The sequence below is a fragment of the Watersipora subatra genome, chromosome 8 (assembly GCF_963576615.1).
Source record: "Watersipora subatra chromosome 8, tzWatSuba1.1, whole genome shotgun sequence".
NCBI classification, from domain to species: Eukaryota; Metazoa; Bryozoa; class Gymnolaemata; order Cheilostomatida; family Watersiporidae; genus Watersipora; species Watersipora subatra.
In genome coordinates, this window is record NC_088715.1 from 22,775,665 (window position 1) to 22,782,911 (window position 7,247).

The window sequence follows — 7,247 nt, forward strand, 5'->3', positions numbered from 1 at the left end:
CTCAGACTCAGACTTAGACTCAGACTTAGACTCAGACTTAGACTTAGACTTAGACTTAGACTCAGACTCAGACTTAGACTTAGACTTAGACTTAGACTCAGACTTAGACTCAGACTTAGACTCAGACTTAGACTCAGACTTAGACTCAGACTTTGACTCAGACTTAGACTCAGACTTAGACTTAGACTCAGACTTAAACTCAGACTTAGACTCAGACTCAGACTCAGACTTAGACTTAGACTTAGACTTAGACTTAGACTTAGACTTAGACTCAGACTTAGACTTAGACTTAGACTTAGACTTAGACTCAGACTTAGACTTAGACTCAGACTCAGACTCAGACTCAGATTTAGACTTAGACTTAGACTCAGACTCAGACTCAGACTCAGACTCAGACTCAGACTTAGACTTAGACTTAGACTTAGACTCAGACTAAGACTCAGACTAAGACTCAGACTCAGACTCAGACTTAGACTTAGACTTAGACTTAGACTCAGACTCAGACTTAGACTCAGACTCAGACTTAGACTTCGACTTAGACTTAGACTCAGACTTAGACTTAGACTTAGACTCAGACTTAGACTTAGACTTAGACTTAGACTTAGACTCAGACTTAGACTTAGACTTAGACTCAGACTCAGACTCAGACTTAGACTTAGACTTAGACTCAGACTTAGACTTAGACTCAGACTAAGACTCAGACTCAGACTTAGACTTAGACTTAGACTTAGACTTAGACTTAGACTCAGACTCAGACTCAGACTTAGACTTAGACTTAGACTTAGACTCAGACTTAGACTTAGACTTAGACTCAGACTTAGACTCAGACTTAGACTCAGACTTAGACTCAGACTTAGACTCAGACTTAGACTCAGACTTAGACTCAGACTTAGACTCAGACTCAGACTCAGACTCAGACTCAGACTTAGACTCAGACTTAGACTCAGACTCAGACTCAGACTCAGACTTAGACTTAGACTTAGACTTAGACTTAGACTCAGACTTAGACTTAGACTTAGACTCAGACTTAGACTCAGACTCAGACTCAGACTTAGACTTAGACTTAGACTCAGACTTAGACTTAGACTTAGACTTAGACTCAGACTCAGACTTAGACTCAGACTTAGACTCAGACTTAGACTCAGACTTAGACTCAGACTTAGACTCAGACTCAGACTTAGACTCAGACTCAGACTCAGACTCAGACTTAGACTTAGACTTAGACTTAGACTTAGACTTAGACTTAGACTCAGACTTAGACTTAGACTTAGACTTAGACTTAGACTTAGACTTAGACTTAGACTTAGACTCAGACTCAGACTCAGACTCAGACTTAGACTTAGACTTAGACTCAGACTTAGACTCAGACTCAGACTCAGACTCAGACTCAGACTTAGACTCAGACTCAGACTCAGACTCAGACTCAGACTAAGACTCAGACTCAGACTCAGACTTAGACTTAGACTTAGACTTAGACTTAGACTCAGACTTAGACTTAGACTCAGACTCAGACTCAGACTCAGACTCAGACTCAGACTTAGACTCAGACTCAGACTCAGACTTAGACTTAGACTTAGACTTAGACTTAGACTCAGACTTAGACTTAGACTTAGACTTAGACTTAGACTTAGACTTAGACTTAGACTCAGACTTAGACTTAGACTTAGACTCAGACTCAGACTCAGACTCAGACTCAGACTCAGACTCAGACTTAGACTCAGACATAGACTCAGACCCAGACTCAGACTCAGACTCAGACTCAGACTTAGACTTAGACTTAGACTTAGACTCAGACTTAGACTTAGACTTAGACTTAGACTTAGACTTAGACTTAGACTTAGACTCAGACTTAGACTTAGACTCAGACTTAGACTCAGACTTAGACTCAGACTTAGACTCAGACTTAGACTCAGACTTAGACTCAGACTTAGACTCAGACTTAGACTCAGACTTAGACTTAGACTCAGACTCAGACTCAGACTCAGACTTAGACTTAGACTTAGACTTAGACTTAGACTTAGACTTAGACTCAGACTTAGACTTAGACTTAGACTTAGACTCAGACTCAGACTTAGATTCAGACTCAGACTCAGACTCAGACTCAGACTCAGACTCAGACTTAGACTTAGACTTAGACTTAGACTTAGACTTAGACTTAGACTTAGACTCAGACTTAGACTTAGACTTAGACTTAGACTTAGACTTAGACTTAGACTTAGACTTAGACTTAGACTCAGACTTAGACTTAGACTTAGACTCAGACTCAGACTCAGACTTAGACTTAGACTTAGACTAAGACTCAGACTCAGACTTAGACTTAGACTTAGACTTAGACTCAGACTCAGACTCAGACTTAGACTCAGACTCAGACTCAGACTTAGACTTAGACTTAGACTTAGACTCAGACTTAGACTTAGACTTAGACTCAGACTTAGACTTAGACTTAGACTTAGACTTAGACTTAGACTCAGACTTAGACTTAGACTTAGACTCAGACTCAGACTCAGACTTAGACTTAGACTTAGACTCAGACTTAGACTTAGACTCAGACTAAGACTCAGACTCAGACTCAGACTCAGACTCAGACTCAGACTTAGACTTAGACTTAGACTTAGACTTAGACTTAGACTTAGACTTAGACTCAGACTTAGACTCAGACTTAGACTCAGACTTAGACTTAGACTTAGACTTAGACTTAGACTCAGACTCAGACTCAGACTCAGACTCAGACTCAGACTTAGACTCAGACTCAGACTCAGACTCAGACTCAGACTTAGACTCACACTTAGACTCAGACTCAGACTTAGACTTAGACTTAGACTTAGACTTAGACTCAGACTTAGACTTAGACTTAGACTCAGACTTAGACTCAGACTTAGACTTAGACTTAGACTCAGACTCAGACTTAGACTTAGACTCAGACTTAGACTCAGACTCAGACTCAGACTCAGACTTAGACTCAGACTTAGACTCAGACTCAGACTTAGACTTAGACTTAGACTTAGACTTAGACTCAGACTTAGACTTAGACTTAGACTCAGACTTAGACTTAGACTTGGACTCAGACTTGGACTCAGACTTAGACTTAGACTTAGACTTAGACTCAGACTTAGACTTAGACTTAGACTTAGACTTAGACTTAGACTTAGACTTAGACTTAGACTCAGACTTAGACTTAGACTCAGACTTAGACTTAGACTTAGACTTAGACTCAGACTTAGACTTAGACTTAGACTTAGACTTAGACTTAGACTTAGACTTAGACTTAGACTTAGACTTAGACTCAGACTTAGACTCAGACTTAGACTTAGACTCAGACTTAGACTTAGACTTAGACTTAGACTCAGACTCAGACTCAGACTCAGACTCAGACTCAGACTCAGACTCAGACTCAGACTTAGACTCAGACTTAGACTCAGACTCAGACTCAGACTTAGACTTAGACTTAGACTTAGACTCAGACTTAGACTTAGACTTAGACTCAGACTTAGACTCAGACTTAGACTTAGACTTAGATTCAGACTCAGACTTAGACTTAGACTTAGACTCAGACTTAGACTTAGACTTAGACTCAGACTCAGACTCAGACTCAGACTCAGACTCAGACTCAGACTTAGACTTAGACTTAGACTTAGACTTAGACTCAGACTTAGACTTAGACTCAGACTTAGACTTAGACTTAGACTCAGACTTAGACTTAGACTCAGACTAAGACTTAGACTCAGACTAAGACTCAGACTCAGACTTAGACTTAGACTTAGACTTAGACGTAGACTCAGACTCAGACTTAGACTTAGACTTAGACTCAGACTCAGACTTAGACTTAGACTCAGACTCAGACTCAGACTCAGACTCAGACTCAGACTCAGACTCAGACTTAGACTTAGACTTAGACTCAGACTTAGACTTGGACTTAGACTCAGACTTAGACTCAGACTTAGACTTAGACTTAGACTTAGACTCAGACTCAGACTCAGACTCAGATTCAGACTCAGACTTAGACTTAGACTTAGACTCAGACTTAGACTTAGACTTAGACTCAGACTTAGACTCAGACTTAGACTTAGACTTAGACTTAGACTCAGACTCAGACTTAGACTTAGACTTAGACTTAGACTTAGACTTAGACTTAGACTCAGACTTAGACTCAGACTTAGACTTAGACTCAGACTAAGACTCAGACTCAGACTTAGACTCAGACTTAGACTCAGACTTAGACTTAGACTTAGACTTAGACTCAGACTCAGACTTAGACTTAGACTTAGACTTAGACTCAGACTTAGACTCAGACTTAGACTCAGACTTAGACTCAGACTTAGACTCAGACTTAGACTCAGACTTTGACTCAGACTTAGACTCAGACTTAGACTTAGACTCAGACTTAAACTCAGACTTAGACTCAGACTCAGACTCAGACTCAGACTTAGACTTAGACTTAGACTTAGACTTAGACTTAGACTTAGACTCAGACTTAGACTTAGACTTAGACTTAGACTTAGACTCAGACTTAGACTTAGACTCAGACTCAGACTCAGACTCAGATTTAGACTTAGACTTAGACTCAGACTCAGACTCAGACTCAGACTCAGACTCAGACTTAGACTTAGACTTAGACTTAGACTCAGACTAAGACTCAGACTAAGACTCAGACTCAGACTCAGACTTAGACTTAGACTTAGACTTAGACTCAGACTCAGACTTAGACTCAGACTCAGACTTAGACTTCGACTTAGACTTAGACTCAGACTTAGACTTAGACTTAGACTCAGACTTAGACTTAGACTTAGACTTAGACTTAGACTCAGACTTAGACTTAGACTTAGACTCAGACTCAGACTCAGACTCAGACTTAGACTTAGACTTAGACTCAGACTTAGACTTAGACTCAGACTAAGACTCAGACTCAGACTTAGACTTAGACTTAGACTTAGACTTAGACTTAGACTCAGACTCAGACTCAGACTTAGACTTAGACTTAGACTTAGACTCAGACTTAGACTTAGACTTAGACTCAGACTTAGACTCAGACTTAGACTCAGACTTAGACTCAGACTTAGACTCAGACTTAGACTCAGACTTAGACTCAGACTCAGACTCAGACTCAGACTCAGACTTAGACTCAGACTTAGACTCAGACTCAGACTCAGACTTAGACTTAGACTTAGACTTAGACTTAGACTCAGACTTAGACTTAGACTTAGACTCAGACTTAGACTCAGACTCAGACTCAGACTTAGACTTAGACTTAGACTCAGACTTAGACTTAGACTTAGACTTAGACTCAGACTCAGACTTAGACTCAGACTCAGACTCAGACTCAGACTTAGACTTAGACTTAGACTTAGACTCAGACTTAGACTCAGACTCAGACTCAGACTCAGACTCAGACTCAGACTCAGACTTAGACTTAGACTTAGACTTAGACTCAGACTCAGACTTAGACTTAGACTTAGACTTAGACTCAGACTTAGACTTAGACTTAGACTCAGACTTAGACTCAGACTCAGACTCAGACTTAGACTTAGACTTAGACTCAGACTTAGACTTAGACTTAGACTTAGACTCAGACTCAGACTTAGACTCAGACTCAGACTCAGACTCAGACTTAGACTTAGACTTAGACTTAGACTCAGACTTAGACTTAGACTTAGACTTAGACTTAGACTTAGACTCAGACTTAGACTTAGACTTAGACTCAGACTCAGACTCAGACTTAGACTTAGACTTAGACTCAGACTTAGACTTAGACTCAGACTCAGACTCAGACTCAGACTCAGACTTAGACTTAGACTTAGACTCAGACTTAGACTTAGACTTAGACTTAGACTTAGACTTAGACTTAGACTCAGACTTAGACTTAGACTTAGACTCAGACTCAGACTCAGACTTAGACTTAGACTTAGACTCAGACTTAGACTTAGACTCAGACTAAGACTCAGACTCAGACTTAGACTTAGACTTAGACTTAGACTTAGACTCAGACTCAGACTCAGACTTAGACTTAGACTTAGACTTAGACTTAGACTCAGACTTAGACTTAGACTTAGACTCAGACTTAGACTCAGACTTAGACTCAGACTTAGACTCAGACTTAGACTCAGACTTAGACTCAGACTTAGACTCAGACTTAGACTCAGACTCAAACTCAGACTCAGACTCAGACTTAGACTCAGACTCAGACTCAGACTCAGACTTAGACTTAGACTTAGACTTAGACTCAGACTTAGACTTAGACTTAGACTCAGACTCAGACTTAGACTCAGACTCAGACTCAGACTCAGACTTAGACTTAGACTTAGACTTAGACTCAGACTTAGACTTAGACTTAGACTTAGACTTAGACTTAGACTTAGACTCAGACTTAGACTTAGACTTAGACTCAGACTCAGACTCAGACTTAGACTTAGACTTAGACTCAGACTTAGACTTAGACTCAGACTCAGACTCAGACTCAGACTCAGACTTAGACTTAGACTTAGACTCAGACTTAGACTTAGACTTAGACTTAGACTTAGACTTAGACTCAGACTTAGACTTAGACTTAGACTCAGACTCAGACTCAGACTTAGACTTAGACTTAGACTCAGACTTAGACTTAGACTCAGACTAAGACTCAGACTCAGACTTAGACTTAGACTTAGACTTAGACTTAGACTCAGACTCAGACTCAGACTTAGACTTAGACTTAGACTTAGACTTAGACTCAGACTTAGACTTAGACTTAGACTCAGACTTAGACTCAGACTTAGACTCAGACTTAGACTCAGACTTAGACTCAGACTTAGACTCAGACTTAGACTCAGACTTAGACTCAGACTCAGACTCAGACTCAGACTCAGACTTAGACTTAGACTTAGACTTAGACTTAGACTTAGACTTAGACTCAGACTTAGACTTAGACTTAGACTTAGACTTAGACTCAGACTTAGACTTAGACTTAGACTTAGACTTAGACTTAGACTTAGACTTAGACTCAGACTTAGACTTAGACTTAGACTCAGACTTAGACTCAGACTTAGACTTAGACTTAGAATCAGACTCAGACTCAGACTCAGACTCAGACTCAGACTCAGACTCAGACTTAGACTCAGACTTAGACTCAGACTCAGACTCAGACTCAGACTTAGACTTAGACTTAGACTTAGACTCAGACTTAGACTTAGACTTAGACTCAGACTTAGACTCAGACTTAGACTTAGACTTAGACTCAGACTCAGACTTAGACTTAGACTTAGACTTAGACTCAG